Raw genomic sequence first — 20938 nt, 5'->3', positions numbered from 1 at the left:
GAGGACAATAAACAATAAATTCATGCTATTTAGATGTATGTATTCCACCTAGAAGCTGTAGCAAATAAAAAATGATTTAAAACAGTTTCTAAATATGCAGTTCTATATAGACCACCCCCTACATCTCTGTAACATTGTATCAAATGTTTTTTTTTTAATTATGCTGCTATTTCTTCCTTATGATTTTGCTTATTCCTAAGAGATCAGCTATACTAAGTAGCAATAGTTGAACATTATCTCCAGGAAATTTAATATATGAAAATCCCATTTAATATGAACATGATAATTTGGTGAAAAACTATGATGTCAAAATTTTGTTATTTAAGTACCTATTTGAGTTTCTCATTCATTTATATGATTCTCCAGTCTTAAGTGTGATTACAACTTTTTATTCTAAAGATCTTTAGGGAGAAAGATATTTAAATTCTGTCATCCTGGTCATTACTTGAAGTTAACTTCGTATTTTCATTTTTGATAATTTTAATAATGTCATACAATATTTTTGTAATTTTTGTTTCATTTTGAAAATTAAAAAGAAAAACCACTTTCATCTTTAAATTCTCATTTCTTCCCCCATGATGTTGCTTGCTAACTGCCAAAATTCATAATTAACATTTTATCCAACAACAAGTAGTAGATTTAAGTGCAAACACTTAAAGAAATGCTTAATGCTTTTTTATTTTTAAAAAAAAAATTTTTTATGTTTATTTTTGAGACAGAGAGAGACAGAGCATGAACAGGGGAGGGTCAGAGAGAGAGGGAGACATAGAATCTGAAACAGGCTCCGGGCACCGAGCTGTCAGCACAGAGCCCGACGCAGGGCTGGAACCCACGGACCACGAGATCATGACCTGGGCTGAAGTCGGACGCTCAACCGACTGAACCACCCAGGCGCCCGCTTATGCTTTTTAAAATCTGTATTTAAGAATTATACAAACAGCCTGAGCTGATAGGCAGCAGGTATACATGAATGTGGCTATTCTGATTGTTACCGAAATATTTCCAAAATAGCCAGAGAATTCTTCCCTAAGATACTGTGACTCCCTTTGCATGACTCCCTGGATCTCTCCAAAATCATGTAACTAAAATAATAATATATAGCCTGTAGATGGGCTCTAAAACCCTCCTCCAGCCCTATGACCCATGTTTCATCATGCCAGCTATAACTATTTTTGCTACCACTCATGTCCATGGCAAGAGAATCACCATTTATTTGTCTTAATTTCATGGTTAAAAAACTGTTTTTAAGAAGATCTTATGATAAAAGTATTTTATATCATCATAATGACACTTCAATTTTGCAAAATGCTTAATTTGTTTTTAACGGTCCTGGTAAGCATAGCTTCAGAGTTTTCCTGTATGTTCTGCATCTTTTCAGTGTAATATTCCATTTTAACAAAATAAAATTCGAATCTTTGAGAAATTTGTGGAGTTTCCATTCTCCTTTCTTTGCCTTTAATTAGAAAAAGGACTTGATAACATTTCCTTGTTTAATTTTAGAGCGCAAAATGTAGACAGTATTATAACTGAAGCAATATTGCTTTTTACAAATAGTAATAAATCAAGTGTTGGCAGTTTTACATATAATATAAAATTTTATTTATACAGTTTGTCATCTCGTCAAGCATTAGAATTTTTTCCCATTGATCCTTTGATGTTTGTGTTGATGTTATTAATGTAATGGCTTTAAACTTTAGCTCACATAGCCCATATGACTTCTAGCATTTTTACATGAAGATATTCTTTGGGCTGTTGAATAATTTATATCATAATTAATGATTTAAAATTTTATTCTTTTACTTTCCATCTGTCCTAAAAAAACTGGGTTAGTATATACTAATAATTTATTAAATATACTAAAGTATATACTAAATAAATATAGTAAAATTTAATAATTTTACTAAAGAGTAAGGAGAATGAACTCACCTTAAAAATAGCTAGGTTAATGTTGCAGATTTGAAACAGTTTTTTAAAAAGCACAGTCTACCAAGTTATTGATCCACAATCTATGGCTGTTATAAATGGATGTAATTAGCAACTGACTCTAAATGAACCATGGTAGTAGCTTCATTACTCTGAAAAATTCATTACAGCACTTTATAACATGAAATTGCCATATCTGAAGGAATAGAACACATATTGTATATTCTAGAATAGAACATACATGTAAAAATTTCTTTGCAATCAATGATGAGCATCGTGGCCATTGCTTACAGTTACATATTATAATGTAAGAATTATTTATTATAAGGTTTTAATGTCATATAAGCATATTTAAATTGGGATAAATCTACTAATATAATTTTGCTAATTATTTACACCTTGTTCATTTTTGCAATACCTCCTTTTCTAAAATACATGTATTTGTTCCATCCATATCAAATTAGATAGTATCTAAGTCATAGAATCATAAAGCCTAAACCTGATTTGGAACAGAGATAATACAATTCAGCATTCTGTAGACTTCTCTAGTCCTCATTTTCCTCAAGTGACTGGCTCAAGATCATGAAGTTATGGAGGATTAATGTCAAAATTAGAACCTGAGATGGATTTATACTTTGGTTATATCTTCCATCTTCCCACTTCCTTAGTTTGTTTATGGGTTTGTAAGGGTTATGAGAGAGAAATTTCTTTTGAGATTCAGCTCAAAACCTAGCTCCCAGTAGAATTATTGTCCTGCAGTCAACCATATAAATACAGTTGCCAACTCTCCAAGTTCTGTGTGTGAAGAAAAAAGGAAATGACAGACAAGCCATTAAATAGGTACACATGCTTTTCTTTACCTCTTTCCTCTCTTTCACCACATGAAATTTCTAGACAGGATCCCCCAAATGCTTGGATGTTAGGAATGGCAATTCTGTTACAGGGAATTGTAAACCACGTTCTCTGTTGGCTTTTCAGAGTTAAAATATTGGGCACATCTCTGTTTCTTTATAATAGCCCAGTCTCAGACCAAAGAGGTCAAATATTAGCAGGTGTCAGAATGTCAAAGAAATGTTTTCATCTCAGATGAAAAAATTTATATGTGGGTTATTTTCTGTTTGAATTTTATTCAGTGTTTTCTTCTAATTTGGTGTCTCCATCTTGGTTTTTAAAAATATCTGTTCCATCATAACTTTTTGTTTGTTTCTGAAAGATATATAAATTGATCTGATAATTACATAAAATACCAAATGAATTTATGTCTGTCTATCTACATTTCTGTGATTCATTATTTTTTTTAATTAATTAATTATTTATTTATGAGAGCACACATGCATGGCGGAGGGACAGAGAGAGAGGGAAAGGGAATCCCAAGCAGGCTCTACACTGTCAGTGCAGAGCCCATTGTGGGGCTCAGTCTCACGAACCATGAGATCATGACCTGAGCCCAAATCAAAAGTGGGTATGTAACCACTTGAGCCACCCAGATGCCCCACTGTGGTTGGTTCTTAAAATAATTTCTTTGTGTAATGGAAATACGGTGCCAAACAATTTACAGCTTCTGCCTAATAGTTCAGCTTTGTTTGGCAGTTTTAGATTTTTAAAGATTATTGATTAGAAACACCCTTGTTTGGTGCATATTTGTTTTTAGCGTAGTGGAATTTGTTCTTTCAAGGCTTACTGAATTTTTCCTTGGAGTCACCACTTTGTCTCTGTTAGGAAGTTTAGGGAGTAAATATGCATGAAAACTTCCTTTAGTTTTCTTCTTAGAGTTTTAACTGCTATAGTGATTTTTTTTTTTAAGCATTAATAGAATAGTCATTTCTGCCAAGCAGCTGACATTCTGAAATAGCACTTCCCTTTGGGCACCATACAGTTGGGATCATGTACTTGCAGAGAAAGGGTATGGGAGGGAGTAAGGGGGAGATGGAGGAGGAAAACCATTTTATGGGCATATCCTGCTGATGTCAGTAACCTGCTTTCAGTGAACTCCAGTGTGACCCCATTTAGACCTGGAGGAGGATCACATTTGAGCAGGGGAGCAGCTGAGGCGGCATCACAACAGAAGGAAACACCTATTGCTGGGAGCTTTGAAGAGACATGCAGTGAGGATGGACAGGTAGCACAAAGGGGAAAGGAAGGACTAGATCCATCAGGATAAACATAGTTTGTGATCAAAGTATTCATGACTTTTGATCAGTGATTGAAAGGACAATGTTTAAGGCCCCAAAGAGAGATTTCTGTACATGATGCATAGTTTGTATTGATATATACATGTTTATAGGTAAAGTAACATGTTTATAGGCAGAGAAAAATTTTACTTTGATTTTGAGAGAAAGTGTCTGCTTCTAGGGTTTGAAATACAGAATAATTTCTCTTTCACCAAAATGAAATGTTTCCTTCATTGAATCTCTTCTACCTGGTCAGAGGTTTATGAAGCATGGTAGCTAAGAGCACAGGCTCTGGACGTCCACCACCTACAAAGTGTGTGCTAAAGGACACAGCTGACAATATTTTGAAGATTAAATGGCTAAGAATGCATTCAATACATCTTAGCAATTTTTATTGTCATTGTTTTTTTTAATCTACATTATAGAAAATACTGTAGAGAGTAGATACTATCCTTTTAAGACACAGTGAATGGTTTATGAAGATTAAATGCCAGAATAGACTTTAATTTAGGAAACAAAAATCTGTCTTGGAACCACATTATCCTCAGAAAGATTACAACTTTGATCCTGAGGTTTATTTCATTAAAATAAAAATGTGGATATGTGTGTGGGAATGAGAACATTTAAACATACTCATAGGCTTTCCCTCTTAGATTATTTTTTCTCTTATGGCTCTTACTTTAACCTTTGTCTTCAGCAGTTGCCTTTGTGTTTGTTCTGTTTTGTCTTCTGGGTGATTTTTTGTATAATCTCAGTATATCAGGTCAGAGGGAAAACTGAATGTGTAAGCTGACTGACAATGTTTTGCATTTTCTTTGAGAATATTTACCATAGCATCCTAAATAGTATTAAACTTTTCTTTCAGCCAAGGTACCCAGCACATGAGTCATCCCTCTATTGATTTCTGAATGTTTCTATATTGGAGATTTTCCCAAACTGAACAGTGCCAGGATCATGGACTGTTGAAGAACTATGTTGTGACGAGAGATTTGTGGTCTCTTGTGGGTGTACATTCTAATTGTTGGGGTGGTTTCTTTTTTAAGGGGGCTGTTTGGGGCATAAAAAAGTGTAACTTCATGTTCTCCATGATAGTTTGCCAGCTGGTTTCCAGCCCACCAGATTACTGCTTGTAGTGACACTCATTTCTCTAGGACTCTTGATCTGTGCCAACCCTTAGTGGTACCACTAAGCCTGCTCACACCATTCTGAACCGAGGGCGCTGGTGTCCTGAGTGCCTGAAAGGATAGATAAAAATCTAATACCACTTCAAGGGACTTACAGCTAAAGTTCTGGTAAAGCTCCGAGTATAAAGAATATATTATTTTACTATGTAAGTTTTATATTATTTTAAGCAGAAAACAGGAGGGCAACTGTATGGTTCTGTTCTGTATTCCTTAACTTTCGAGCCATAAGTAAACCCAGCTTTAAGGAATCTAGGCGTATACAATGTCCCTCTTCTAATCTTTCCAATGCTTCTTTGATCCTTTCTAAAAACACAAGATATTTCATTGTCTCCAACCCTGACCTCTTGTCTGATAATTATTTATTTGGAATATAGAGGTTCTCAAACATATCATGTCAAGAATTTATTTTGTCATTTCAGATTTCTTTTCAGAATTATCTCTGGTTAATACCATTATTTTTCTTTGCAACTAAACTCAAAGCTTTACTACCACAACTGAGCCTTTCTTTTTCTCCCTATTTCTAGAATGTTAGTAAATATCCACTCCTTTCCCAATCAGTAATATTTCCCTAGTTGATCATTTTATTTTATTTCCTCTGCCACCCTCTTGTTCAGACTCACCTCTTGTTCAGTGTATCTGAACTACTGCAGTAAGTCCGTATCTTGTATTAATCACTTAGAAGCTAAATCTTCTACTACTTCATACTTACTAGGATGACTTTAAAAAAAAAAAAGACAATGTCAAGTGTTGGTGATGATAAGGAAAAATTGGAACCCTCATACATTGCTGACGGGAACGTAAAACAGCATAGCCACTCTGCAGAAGTTTGGCAATTCCTCAGAAGGTTAAATACGTAATTATCATATGACTCAGCAATTCCATTTCTAGGAATTCCACTTCTAAGAGAATTAAAAATGTATGTCCACACAAAAACTTACAAATAGTGAATACCTATGTTCAAAGAACATTATTCACAATAGCCTAAAGGTGGAAGCAACACAAATGTCCATCTACAGATGAATAGATAAAATGTGGTGTATACATATAATGGAAACTATTCAGCTTTAAAAAGGGAAGAAATTCTGACACATGCTACAACATGGACAAATCTTGAAGACATGCTAAATGAAATAGCCAGTCACAAAAGGGCAAATATACTTCTGTTTATATGAGTTACCTAGAATAATCAGATTCATAGAGACAAAAAGTAGAATTGTGTTTGCCAGGGGCTTGGGAGAGGGGAGACTGGGGAGTTTTTGATTTTTTTTTTTTTTTGGTATATTTATTTTGAGAGAGAGAGAAAGTATGCATGAGCATGGGAAGGGCAGAGAAGGAAGGAGAGGGAGAGAATCCCAAGCAGGCTCTGCAATCTCAGTGCAGAGCACAGAGCCTGATGTGGGGCTTGAACTCACAACCTGTGAAATCATGACCTAAGGTAAAACCAAACATTGGATGCTTAACTGAATGAGCCCCCCCAGGCACCCTGGGGAGTTCTTGATTCATGGGCAGAGAGTTTGAGTTCGAGAAGATGAAAAATTTCTAGATAAGGATGGATGGTTGCATAACAACAATAAGACTGCTTAATGCAACAGAACTATACACTTAAAATATGGTTAAAATGCTAAATTTTATGTTGTATATATTTGACCACAATATAAAAAGGCTTGTAAATGAATGTTCATAGCAGCATTATTTATAATAGCTAAAAAGTAGAAATAACCCAAATATCCATCATGAATAAAATGTGGTATTCCTAACAGTGGAATATTATTCAGCCATAAACAGGAGTGAAGTACTGATTGACACTAAACATAGATCAACTGAAAAAATTATGCTAAAAGAAAGAAACCAGACATAAAACAACCCACATTTTGAATGATTTTATTTATTTGAAATATCCAAAAGAAGTAAATACACAGAAACAGAAGGGGGATTAGCTGGAGGATGGATGAACGAGGACTGATTCCTAATGAGTAATGGATTTATTTGGGGAGTGATTAAATTGTTCTTGAATTTGGGTACCTGGGTGGCTCAGTCGGTTAAGCGTCCAACTTCAGCTGAGGTCATGATCTCACAGTTTGTGAGTTCAAGCCCCGCATCGGGCTGTATGCTGACAGCTCAGAGCCTGGAGCCTGCTTCGGATTATTTTCCCCTCTCTCTGCCCCTCCCCTGCTCATGCTCTGTCTCTGTCTCTCTCTCTCAAAAATAAATAGACATTTAAATAAATAAAATAAAATAAATAATTAAATAATTCTTGAATTTGATAGTGGCAACAATGGCAACTTTTTGACTGAAACCCACAGAATTGTACACTTTAAAAGAATTTTATGGCATGTGAATTATATCTCAATTTTTAAAAACTCAGTACACAACTTTTATGATGCCTTGTTTCTAAAGAAACAGCATGTCTATAGTCTTGGCTTACTATTTCTAGCTATGGAATTGTGAGAAAATCAAGTGTCCTCCCTTATTATGTAATATAGGGATAATAATAACTACCTCACCAGATGTTTGTGTTAAATGAGATAACATATGTAGTACATCAAGCACAGTGTCTGGCATTTACTAAGAACCCAGTAAATTTACTAGGACCCCTTGGGACATGGGCCTTCAACAGCTTTCAGTACTATTCCACATACTATTCCCAGATATTCCAGAAAATGGCCCAACTCATTTAGCCATTTATCACTAGTCTTTACATTCTGGCTCAAATCTGCCTCTTCATATTTTTCTAATGCTCCTTAATGGAAAGCCATCAGTCAGAATGGGCTTTTTAGTCTCCCTCAATTTGCTGAACTTTTTCTTGAAGCTGTGTCCTTGCCTGAAAACAATGCTCTTTCCCTGTTCCTGTCTTTTCTCTTTCACCCTGCCCTTAGAACTCAGGTGACTTTCTTCATGCATTAAACTCTCTCCCTTATTTAAATTCACGGTCATCTCTACTTTTGTAGCATCCAAGATTTTCACTACATGTTAGACTACTGAAGCCTCACTTGGTTATATTTTCAAAGCATGTGTCTTGTTAGGTGATCATATTAAAGTTTATATTCAATCTTTTGACTAATAAAATCCCTGAGCATGGGGACCACATGTTATAATGCTTTTACCTTTTTCATAGCATTTAGCACATTGGCTTGATATAGTATATTCTATATCAACATTTGCTATTTATAAGTTAAGTTAGTGTTGCATCTCAGTAAGTATAAGGCCTTAAATTAATGATTCTCACTCCTGGCAGCCCCTTAGAATTACCTGGGAAATAAAGCTTCATTTTAGCCCAGCACATCAGAATGTCTGCGCATGAGGCCTCAGCTTTTCCTGCAGGTGATACTATTGCAAACAAAGCTGAGAACCATTGGATTCAGTAGATGAAGTAATGAAGCCAGTAGGTCCCAAGACTAATTGATTGTCATGATCAAGATATGAGAATTGCTGATTAGGCAGAGGTCCTGGGGGCATTGCAAAGTCCTCTACAAATAACTAGTATTATATTATGGTGCATTTGGGAATTTTCACGGCTTTGAGAAATATCCTCCAGCCCTGAATTTTTTAACAGCCACTGGCTGTTAAAATATCCAGTTATGGACACCTATAACTTTTTAAACTTTACATAATAGCTTTCAGACTAGATGTACTTCTTGTTCCTTTTTGCCAACTTAAAAATACTCAAACTCTGTGTCTTTTCTAGGCTGGCCAACATCATCAGCAGACCCTCTCAAGATTGTCTACTCGCCCTTGCTCCTGTTGAGTTACCACCCTTGGAAGCAGGAGATGGGCTTTGCAGCAGCCAACAGGCCATGATCCAGGAGGAGCAGTAAGGGACAGAACTGCTGGTAAGACACTGGGGACAGTTGGTTCTTGGTTTCTAAGGAATATAAATTTATTCCTAATTTAATAGTCTCTCTTCTAACCTTCAACTCTAAATTTTTCTGTATTCCTTCAAATACCTTAATTATCTATGCTTTGGACATATGGGTTGGATTTTATGACCTATGAATTCCCTGAAGTTTTGTATTGACTTGTATGTTTGTATGTACATATGTATGTATGTGTATATATAAAATTTTCTGGAGAAAAAGAAGATTTTCATCATATTCTCAGTGTCTTTGAATTTAAAAAGAGCCATTCAAAAATAGCTATAAGCATGGAGAAACATGATATTTATAACCACTTGTCACAGTATTTCTCCTCCCCATTTGTACCTCACTTATGGCCACTTTGTCTCAATTTGTTAGGACCAAAAAAAACCCTGATTATTTGTGGTGATTTGCTGACCAGAAAAATGAGCACCTACTAAACCTAGGCAGTCAGTTTTCATGATAATTTAGCTCCACCAAACTATCAGAGAACCAGAGTACACAGTGGCAGATATCAGGAGGGCCTATGTAATTTTTCACATGATTTTTCTGAAACTATAAATAGAGGTACTGACAGAGAGGGAGATACCAACTACTTTTTTCATCTACACTGATGTTAATAAAGATCAATTTGTTCTTAATGCCACTGACAGGCTAATGAGTGTCCCAACCTAAACGTTATTTATCAGACCATCTGTATAGATAAACAAAAGTGAGGAACTGATATTTTTTCCAAAATATTTAAGATGGACATCAGAATGAATTTCATGTATACCTTTGCCTGTACTATAAGTAAGTCAGTTAAAATTTCAGGGGCATTGTTGGAAAGAAAATGGAGGTTAAGTTCAAAAAAAAAAAGAATGAGTCTTTTTTTTTTTCCTTTTGTAACTCTTTTAGCAGGTAATTCATTTTCAGTTTCACTGAATCTTGTTTATGCATTCAGCATAACAAATCTTCTAAAAGGCCTGTGTAGCTGTAATCTCTGCCCTCACTCTAGACGCCTGAGGATATAAGTATCCACTCTGCCACTTGATACTTCTTAGAGACTGACCTGGTGCTGAGAAATCCTTCCCAGTGTGTCCTCAGTTAAACTCCCATGATTCCTAGATGTTGCCATTTTCAAGACATAAGGCAAGTACATCTGCCTAGATTACCTCTCTGCTCTGGGAATTTTAAGTCACTTCTGTAAGGAAAAGAGAACTCAGCACTACTAACTCTCAGAATGAAAATTTTCCCCTTGCATGCTAATATTTTTAGTGTATTCATTGTCACTGAAAATAGACTTCCTCTTTCCCCTCTCATGCTGGAAAATCTTAGGTAATTATGAATAAAGCATTCTTTGCTTTTCCCCTCCTCCCGAAATGGATGCTTTACCTCTCACTGTGAGGATTGTGGCTACTCATTCTGTACTTGACCTTTACATGAGAACTGAGATGCATTTTGAAGATGGAAGTTTTACTTCTTTAGTAAAATCATAACAGAACTTTCCTCAGAGACAAAGGATAGGTAAGGAAGGAAGTGCAAAGTTTAGGGAAAAATGTAAGAGAAATTACTAACAAGAAAAGAAAAAATTAAAGTATTAGCTATTTGTAAGAGAGAGAGATTTCACAATTAACTCCCAGAAGAGGTCTTCCCTCAAATCCAAAGAAGAATATTATTTTGCATTTAGCTTTTTATAGTGAGATAAGCTTAGCCTAGGAGATATTTTCAGTGGTAAATAAACCTAGGACTTATTTTTAGTAATATTTATTAGCTTTGTGTTCTTGGAGAAATTATTTAACCTCTTTAAGTCCTGTTTTATTTGGCAAGGAGGAAAATAGGTCATAATAATAATGGGATTATATACATATATGGATATATGTACATATGTAGATAATATATATAGGGCCTGGCAGAAGTAAATTCTAAATTTTATATTAGCAGTTGTTCATTATTATTAATGTTATTAATGTTGCTTTCAGTTTTAAATAATGAATTTAATCAAAATGTATTTCTTGAGCACCTGTCAGGTACCAGGCACTCTTTAGGAACTGGGGTATATTACTGAACAAAAAGGTAAAAGTCCCTGTCCTTGTTTAGCTTAGAATATAGAGTGGTAGACATAAACAAGATAAATAAATAAAAATGTATAGCACATTAAATACCAAGAGGTGCTAAGCATGAAAAAATTAACACAGGAAAAGAAAATTGGAGAGATGGTGAGGTAGCAATTAAAGATGGAGTAGTCAGGAAAGACCTCATGAGAAGATTATTTTTTGAGTGAAAACCTAAAAAAATAATAAGTATACAAACAGACCATAAAGTCATATGGGGAATAAAAGGGAGAGGAGAAGGTCACAAAGACCTAGAGGAGTATAAAGTTTTCACAGAATGATTCAGACAGAACCAGAGGATTTTACATGGCTAAATCATATATCATCTGTAAGTGATATACCCATATAAGTGATATAGGTAAGAACTTTGGAAGTTCAAGGAATAGCAGGGTCCATCTAGACTAAAACAGTTAGAGGAGGACTTCACAAAGGATGATGGCAGATGGTGGCCTGGATCTTGAAAGATAGGAAGAAATTGGATAGTTGGCACAAGAATACAGACTTTCAGTTATAAGATGAAGAAGGTGTGAGAATCTAATGTATAATATGTTGTCTGTAGTTGACAACAGTGTATCGTATAATTGAAATTTGCTAAGAGAGTAGAAGTGTTTTCACAGGCTCAAAAAGGTAAACTATGTGAGGTGATGAATATGTTCATTAATTTGATGGAGGGTGAATCCTTTCACAATGTATATAAATAGAAAATCATCACATTGTGCACTTTAAAAATAACGCTGAAAGAAAATCTCCAAAGAAGAAGTTCTAATAAAAGTTATTGTTAGACATCACAGTTCCATAGCCCTCACACTATCAGCCATAAAAACAATAATAACAACAACAAACCAAATGGAGAATGACATCCTAGTGGAGAAGTGGAAGAGAAACATAAGATGTTTGAAATAAGGAGTGAAATAAGGATGTTGGCTTTGAGGGCAGGAGGGCTAGGCAAAGGACAAGGGGGAAGAAGGCAATGGGAGGCTATCTGGTATAGAGATGGCAAGTGGTGGCAAAGAAGCTAGAAAAGCAGGTGAGGCCAAATTTTGGAAAGCCCTAAGTCCAGGCTAAAGATTATTACGTGCCATCATACAAATAGCAAGGAGCAATGGAAGCAGGCGAGTAGAAAGATGCATTCAGGTCACTAACAATACAAGTTTAGCAGAGTACGGAGATGGCGGAAGTGGCTGAAGTGATTCAGGAGTGGGTTGAGAACATGGTTTGTGATATTAGAGATAGGACTGAAAAAGGAAGATCGATTTGATAGGGAAAATCCTGAGGATTTGATCACTAATTGCCATTAGGAGATACAGAAGAAGAGTCAAAGGTTTCTCTACAGGCTTTAAAGGACCCATTAAGTGTCGGCATTAAAGGGAATAGGGATATTAGGGCATATTGTGGATCTGAATTCATGGTGACTGAGGTGAGATAACCCACTGTAGGTGTCCTTAAAACTACTAAGGATAAAGTCCATGCAATGTTTGACAGGCTGAATTGAATTGCTAAGAGCAACTTTCACTGTGCATTGGAATCCATGTAAATATTAACTTGGCACAAAAAAAATTGCATGAGAATCTGCCTTTTTTCTTTTTACACCGAGCTGAATTAACAGAGAATCATAAAAGTGTTGCTCAAAAGTGGGCCATTAGATACCACCTTAGTCCAATTGGCTAATATTATGGCAGACTAAAAGTTACCCAGACATGACACATGACTTCCTAACGGTCATATCAATGACCATTAGCTATTGGCAAAACCTGGCCCCAGGTGGCCATATTGAGACCTACTGCACCTCCCTGTCATCTGTAAGAAATGCTAGTGATTTGTATTTTGCCATCTTGTTTGTGGAGAAAGGAGTTAGAAGGTTTGGATTTGCCCATTAGAACTCTCTTGTAGCCATTCTTCTAATTAATATGGACATGTTCACTCTTTCTCACGAAACAGACCCTACTCATTTAGAAGCTTCATTCTTAGTCATCCTCTCCTACCTATCGTCATGGTTGATGTATCCTGATTGAAAAATAAGTCATCTTTCTATTTCATCAATAATTGGAAACAGAACACTTATCTCTAATATTGCATTTTTTTCTGTTTATCTTTCAGAAGAAAAAATCACTTTTCTTATTTCAAACTTAAATCACCTAGACTTGAAAATTAAGACTCCAAGTGTCCTTTCCTTTCAGACCAGTCTTATGAACTGAAACCCATCATCCTTATTCTAACAAACCCAATTGATTTATCCATGGAGTCACAGGACTTTAAAACAAAAATAGATCCTAGACATCATCTAAGGCAGTTGTCTTCAAACTATTACTCTCCTACCCATCTGTTACTGTTTCCTTCTTTTTAATAAAATGTAATTATCTAGCAAGTGTGCAAAAGTGTATTTAAAGAAGGAAAATGTTTATTTTTCTATTTATAGAAATTTTATAGTAGTGCTACAATTCTTTGTTTCTTTACTCTCGCCATTATACATGGCACATTATGATACAAGTCATAACCATGTGAAAGCCTTATCTGGTATATATTTTAAGGCCCAGATTGGTCTCATTGTCTCTATGTCCCAAGAGACTGAATTATAGAAACTATTGACATTCTCATGGGATTCTGCTAAGAACTTTGGCAATCCCTGAATTCACAAATAGCACTGTAGCATTTTTTATTTGCATTAACGGCTATCCACATGTGACCAGTACTATGTGTTTAGAACGGGTAAGCCATGCTAAAATAGACTACACACTATGAAGGTTATTTTCACCATTCTTGTTTCAGTTTCCCCATCAAACAGTGAAGTATCAGTTGTCTCCATTGATCTCATAGGATATTTAAGCAGAAATGAAAGTCTTGGTGAAGACACTTTGTCTTCTGAAAGAAAGTTGCAATGCAAATAAAGACATTATTAATGTTTACCCATATTTACAGATGTTAATCTGACCAAAGCTTTTTCTCAAAATGTGAAATAATGTAGTCTACTCTTATCTATGGGGGAAATGTTCCAAGATCCCCAGTGGATGCCTGAAATTGTGGATGGTACCAAATCCTATTATATATACTGTCTTTTCCTACACATACATACCTATGATAAAGTTTAATTTATAGACACTGTAAGAGATTAACAACTAAAAATAGAATAATTATAACAATATACTGTAATAAAAGTTACATAAATGTACCCTCTCTCTCCTTATTGTACTATACTCACCCCTCTTCTTTTTGTGATGATGTGAGAAGATAACATTCCTATAGGATGTGGTGAAGTGAGGTGAATGACGTAGGCACTATGACATAGCGTTAGGCTACTACTGACCTTGTGACCATAAGTCAAAAGGCAGATCATCTGCTTCTCGATCGTGGATGACCGCCGATAACCAAAATCGCAGAAAGTGAAACCACTGATGGGCAGGGGAGGGGCGGGAGCGAGGAGCCAGACTACTGTAATGTGTTATCTTAGCTTTTTTAATGTTGAGAAGATTGGGAGAACAATTAATGGGTTTCTTGGAGAATCTGTGATCGTATAGTTAATGTTGTATATGTGTGTAGCAATTTTGTAATTCTCAAAGGCATGCACGGTCCTTGAATTTTGCTGGGGGTCTGGAGGGACTTTAAGGAAAAGAAAAAACGTTGGCCATCTTCTCAAGATCTTGAATCTCCTCCATACTCACGCATGTGTACACACACATATTCACGTAACATCCTTCCTTAAATCCCCCTAGCCAGCTTGCTTCCTACTTTATTGAGAATATTGAACTCATTGGGGAAGAACTTCTGCTTTTCTTTTCCACCCATACCCCTAAATCCAGCATATCCGTAACTTTTACCTCTTCAGAATTTGCTCACTTTTTCCATGAATTAATCATTTCCTGATTGTTCCTTCTGCTTCTATCCCTTTTTTTTTTCTGATGGTCAATTTAAAGTGTCCCAGTATGCTCATTCTTAAGTGCATATCTAACCATGTACACTCTTCCTTAATGCCCTTTGATGGATACCCACTGTTAAACTTTGCTAAAGCAGTAGGAAGCTCCCCCCAACGCCAACCCACAAAGTTTTTAAAATTATAATGGAATTCTTGTGGTCCATGCAGAGACAGATGCAATGTGGGGGTTCTCGGGGTCACCTACTTACCCCCTCTTTATCTAGTGTGGCCCAGAACAGCTCTGTGAACCCCTGGTACCTAAAATACTCAGTTTGGAAAACAGTTAGCCTACAGAAAATAGACTGTGCACTTGATATCCCTATCTGGTTCTTAATTACTCGTCAACCTCCATGTCATCATATTGTCCCTCAGATTCTGTGAGGTAATTATTCCTAACTCTTTATATGTCTTGAACATAACATTATATTTTACACATTCAAGCCTTGGTACTGGCTGCCCCTCTCCTCCCCCTTTTCCATAAAGACCCAGCTCAGGTTTCTCATCAGCCAAGCCTCATATTTGTAGCACTCGTGTTCCTCAAACACCATACTTACTGTAGTCATTTGTGTCTATTTCTCTACAAACTGAAATCTCTAGGACAAAGACTGTGCCTTATCTTCTTACTCCTAAGAGCTTGCAGTGTCTGGTTACATAGTAGGCACTCAATCACACTCTTCAAAACAACTCACTTTGTGAACCTTTTCATATCTTTTATTTTTTCTTTGTCCCCTCTAGTCCCTAACTAAAATAGATACAACATTTGCCCCATTTGGGGATGGGAGGCAGGGAGGTAAGGAACTGGGGAAGGTGAGTAGCTGGAACTTGACATAGCAATATCATATACAAAATTAACATCGTTTCAGAGCTTGAACCCCAGACATACTCAGTTGTAACTAACACCTGTGTAAGTAACATTTGATGCCTGAAATATACCGCCCTGCTGCAGAATCCTACCCAAATTAAATGTATTACTATTGGGATTTGTGCTTTTGTTGGCTATTTTGGGAGACTTTAGGGATGTATTCAGTATTCTAATTCCAGTAGTCTTTTATTATTATTATTATTATTATTATTATTATTATTATTATTTTAATGTTTATTTCTGAGACAGAGACAGAGCATGAACGTGGGAGGGGCAGAGAGAGAGGGAGACCCAGAATCAGAAGCAGGCTCTAGGCTCTGAGCTGTCAGCACAGAGCCCGACGCCCGGCTCGAACTCACAAACCATGAGATCATGACCTGAGCCGAAGTCGGTCACTCAACCGACTGAGCCACCCAGGCACCCCCTAATTCCAGTAGTCTTGATGAATGTTTCACTCTAGGAAGAGAAATTTGAAAGCTGTTGTAGATGATATTTAATGTCTATTGGGTGATAATTTTAATGAATATATACACTCAAGCCCTTGTTCAGTAAAAAAACGTGAATTCAGGAAATGTTTTGAAAATTTCAGAAAGTTTAGTTGCTGATAGATTTTTTTATCTAGCAGTTTTTTGTTTTGTTCTGTTTTTCAGTCTCAGGGAGGAGGAGAAAAGTGGTCAGTGTACTTTACAGTATAGGCTCTATGGGAGGCCATATGTTTGGCATTGCTGTCCAGGTGCTTTGTGGTATTAGGAGGACATAGCTGGGATTGTATGCAAGCTCGCAGGGCTGAATCAATATGCTAGATCTCTAGAGAGCATTTTTGGAAAGATTTTTGAGCTCCAGGTTCTCTAACCAAAGAGTAAAGTGATTTTTTAGAATCCATAGCTTTTCTAGATTGTAGGAATTCATAGAAGAGAGTAAATAATCTTCTCAATTAAAATGCAGAATTGAACACTTAGAATTTTAAATGTATTTCACCTAGAACAAAAAAATATGTAGCCTTGTGTCATATTTATTAAAAGTATACAGATGGTCTCAAAAAGGTTTTATTTCTCTTATTCAGTTTCATACTTTCTGAAAGTAAAATGTACTAGATGTCTTTGTTTAATTTGTACTTCAGTTGTCCAAATTTTCATTTTTAAAAGTTCTACCTTCTCAAGGTGAGTCACTTTTTAGACATTTTAAAAACTGAGATTGCTATGATGGTTATTCTATTAGTCTTCCTAGAGTAGCAAAGTAGTAAAACATATTTGAATGAATGTTTAGTACATAGTAAGTATTTAATAGTTTTTGGTTGAGTGAAGGGGTTATGATCATATAGGAAAGAAGATAATATCAAAATATTTTTTTAAAAACTTTAATTTTTATTAATGATGTAGAAGAGACTTTTCTTCATTAACATGGGTCATATAACTGGAATATATCATAAAATGCCTACTTTAAATCTTTATTGAGGCCAGTTAAGGCAGAAAGGGGGAGAGAAGTGGCCAGAAGATAAAAAGGGCAGTTTACTTAATTTATGTGACTCAAAATATTTACTAAGTTTGTAATTTACAATTGCAAATTTTGTAAAATTACAAAATTGCTATTACTGTCATCTGAGAGAAAAGTTATGTATTTAAAAGCTCAAAGAAAATGATTATTTCCTCTCATGCCGTGCAGGAATCTTCTTTTTTTTTTTTTAACATTTTATTTATTTTTGAGAGAGAGAGAGAGAGAGAGTGCACAAGCAGGGGAGGGACAGAGAAAGAGGGAGACATAGAATCTGAAGCAGGCTCCTGGCTCTGAGCTGCCAGCACAGAGCCTGACACAGGGCTTGAACTTGAGAACTGTGACATCATGGCCTAAGCTGACCATGAGATCATGACCTGAACCACTCAGGTGCCCCCATGTAGGACTCTTCTTTATTGCCTTCCTAGAAAGGACTAATCTAGCACCTCATTGGGTTCTTCTAATAATGGTCCACTCAATGATTTAGTACATTTTTAGAAAATTTCACTTGTCTAGTGTCATGCTGAGCTACAATCTACATTTGGTACAGAATGTTGGATCCCTTTTTCATACAGAGATCCCTTAAAGATTAAACTTTGGTGTTGGGTATTTCAGGTACCATCAGATGATCCTAGGGTTCCCCTATACTTCTCTGGGTGCTGTACCTCTATCAGTCTAGCCCTGAGGCACGCTTACTTTCTTGCCCACCAGACCACTCTGCCCCATCACACTGAAGCTACAACATACTTTTCATCACACAAGCAGCTGATAAGCCAAATCTCTCCCATTGAAACTTTGTGACTGTGATGGTCTAAATCAGTGTTGAAGGTTTTAACACTTAATTCATTAAATTGCATTTTCTTACTTTTAGTTCCTCCTTTAAGCCTAGGCAAATTTATGAAAATCTGTTTCCATTCCATTTATTGTTTATAAACACATGCTCCCTTCTGTCCCTTTCTCATTTCCTCCATACATTTCATGAGGATGACTTCTGTGTTGTCTTTGATATTACTGATTTAAATTTTGATATAATTTTAAGTGGATAATCATTGAGAGAACAAGACATATGTTTTTAATTAAAATCTTACCTAAAATTTAGAATACTTCTTATTCATGCACTCTTCCCCTAGCCTTCCCCCACCTTGTCCACCTTTCCTAAACAAAGGACAAATACTGAATTGGCCTGGCCTTACTGGAGTCATTTTAAGGACTTTGTTTAGTGAGTTGGACACAATTATGAATCATGAACCTAAGGATGTATTAGAAGGTAGGCTTGAGGGCACCTGGGTGGCTCAGTCTTGGTTAAGTGCCAGACCCTTGATTGAAATTCAGGTCATTATCTCATGGTTGGTGAGATCTAACCCACATTGGATTTTCTCTCTCTCTCCTCTCTCTCTCTGCCCCTCTCTGCCCTCTGCACCTCTCTGCTCTCTCTCTCTCTCTCTCTCTCTCTCTCTCTCTCACACACACACACACACACACACACTCTCTCTCTCTCTCTCTCACTGACTCACTCATACTCTATCAAAATAAATAAACTTAAAAAATAAAAATAAGATAGGCTTGAACATGTAGAAGCAATTTTCTTAGTTCTGAATTTGTGGTTCCGTTTACCTTTGCTTAGGAAGAGGGAACATACTGTTCCATTGGTTGTGCAGATAATGCATTTTTCATCTTTGATCCATTGATAGACTTAATTTTCCATATAACCAATTTATCAGGAATAGCAGCTAATACACCTGATAATAGATCATAGAAACCTGAGAATGTTTGGTCTAAGTCACATTAGAATATGAGGGTCAGAATGATATAATAAGCACAACTGGCAAGGATATGAAGAACTGTGAATTTGTTTTTAGAGGACATTAGAACTGATGTATTTAAGCTTTAAACTTCCACTATTGTTTCCCTAAGCATCAGTTCATCATTATTTCTATTTGGGAAAATTCCTTCAAGAGTTTTGTCAACATCGGAAAAGGGATGTTTATATATAAAAATATCTGCTAACTCCCTACTCTTTATGTGTTCACTCAACCACAATCTAATTACCTTTTTACTCTTCATTTACTTCCTTTCTGAGAACACTGCTTCTTCTTTGTCTGATATGAATACACACACACACACACACACACACTTTTTTTAACACCTAGGTCACACTTTTAATCAAAAAGAGAAAGAAGGTTGACTTCACTGCTATGCTGTTGTTGTGTTTCATGTTCATGAGATAATTGTCTTGAGACAACTTGATTGAAATACCTGTTGATGAATCCTATACCTAGAAGATTGAGAAGAATTGTCTTTAAAATCAGTTTTTCTTGGGATGAGCACCAGGTGTTGTATGGGAACCAATTTGACAATAAATTTCATATTAAAATAATAATAATAATAATAATAAAGCAGATACATTAGGGCAATGTGAAAGAACAAACATGGGCTTGAGAAGTCCCTTTGTGTAAGAAGGCTCAACCCAATAAATTGGCTCAGGAAAAATCATTCTAAAAAAAATAAAATAAAATAAAATCAGTTTTTCAGCTGAATCATTTAAGTACTTACAAATCAAGAGTTTGATTTGGAAACATTACATTCAATATATTTTTAAAAGTTGGATAAATTTCCCTTTAAAACAAAATCACTTCTCCAAAAGAGGCTCCATTTTTTTCTCCCAAATACATAATGGAGAAGAAAACTTTTCCTATTGAAATGATTCATACTAATATATATTGCTTGCTCTATTGTTTAATGCAAGGTATGTCTTAAAAATTTCGTTGGACGTGTAAGTATATTTTCATGTATTCATAATAAATAACAGATGTGAGGCAAAAAAATAAAAGATTTAAAAATGATAAATAATGTGTGCATTGGTGCTATGCTGGTTTCTGTTCCCATTACAGTGCTCAATAGTTTTCTGCAGATAAAATTATCAGTTGATAACATTTAAACCAGGCACTTTAGTAAGTGGAGGTATTACTTATTAATGAGCTTTTTTTTTTTAACTTAATTTTACTGAGGGGGTTTCAGGACTACTAATCATGGATTATATGAAGCAAAGTATAAAGCAATAGAAGGTCACCTCCAAGTTGGGGATAGAGTTGAATTCCTGCCAATATAGTTTACTGTGGTATTATTAACAGGACACCTTCATCCAAAATCTTTACATTACCAACTCCTGCCCTCCAGATCTGTGTGACCATGGAAACTGCTGCATATTTTGTGAGATAACACTGTCCCCCAACTTCATTCCTTGATATATTTTGAACATAGATGTATGTCCAATGAACTAGTTCCCAGAGAAATATATGAATGAGTACATACACACACACACTCACACACACACACACACACACACACACACACACACACACACACACTTATCTCTTCAAACTTTATTATTACAGAAGATTTGCAAAAACTGTGGATAAATAGCATATATTAATCTTACTTAATGGATGGATG

At 35.7% G+C, this 20938-nt stretch overlaps 1 protein-coding gene across 5 annotated transcripts in view; it reads left to right on the top strand.

Moving 5' to 3' along the window:
• The window catches only part of TET2 (tet methylcytosine dioxygenase 2), a 134801-nt gene that overhangs the window by 31014 nt on the left and 82849 nt on the right, over positions 1-20938 (top strand). For all 5 annotated transcript variants that reach the window (XR_008296216.1, XR_008296217.1, XM_015062617.3 and 2 more), the window contains exon 2: positions 8964-9108. The gene's annotated coding sequence lies outside the window, so the exon portion shown is untranslated. The remainder of the gene's footprint in view (positions 1-8963; positions 9109-20938) is intronic.

This window comes from Acinonyx jubatus, chromosome B1 (genome assembly GCF_027475565.1).
Source record: "Acinonyx jubatus isolate Ajub_Pintada_27869175 chromosome B1, VMU_Ajub_asm_v1.0, whole genome shotgun sequence".
NCBI lineage: Eukaryota > Metazoa > Chordata > Mammalia > Carnivora > Felidae > Acinonyx > Acinonyx jubatus.
Note: the sequence above shows the minus strand (reverse complement) of the source record. Positions and strands in the feature narration are given on the sequence as shown.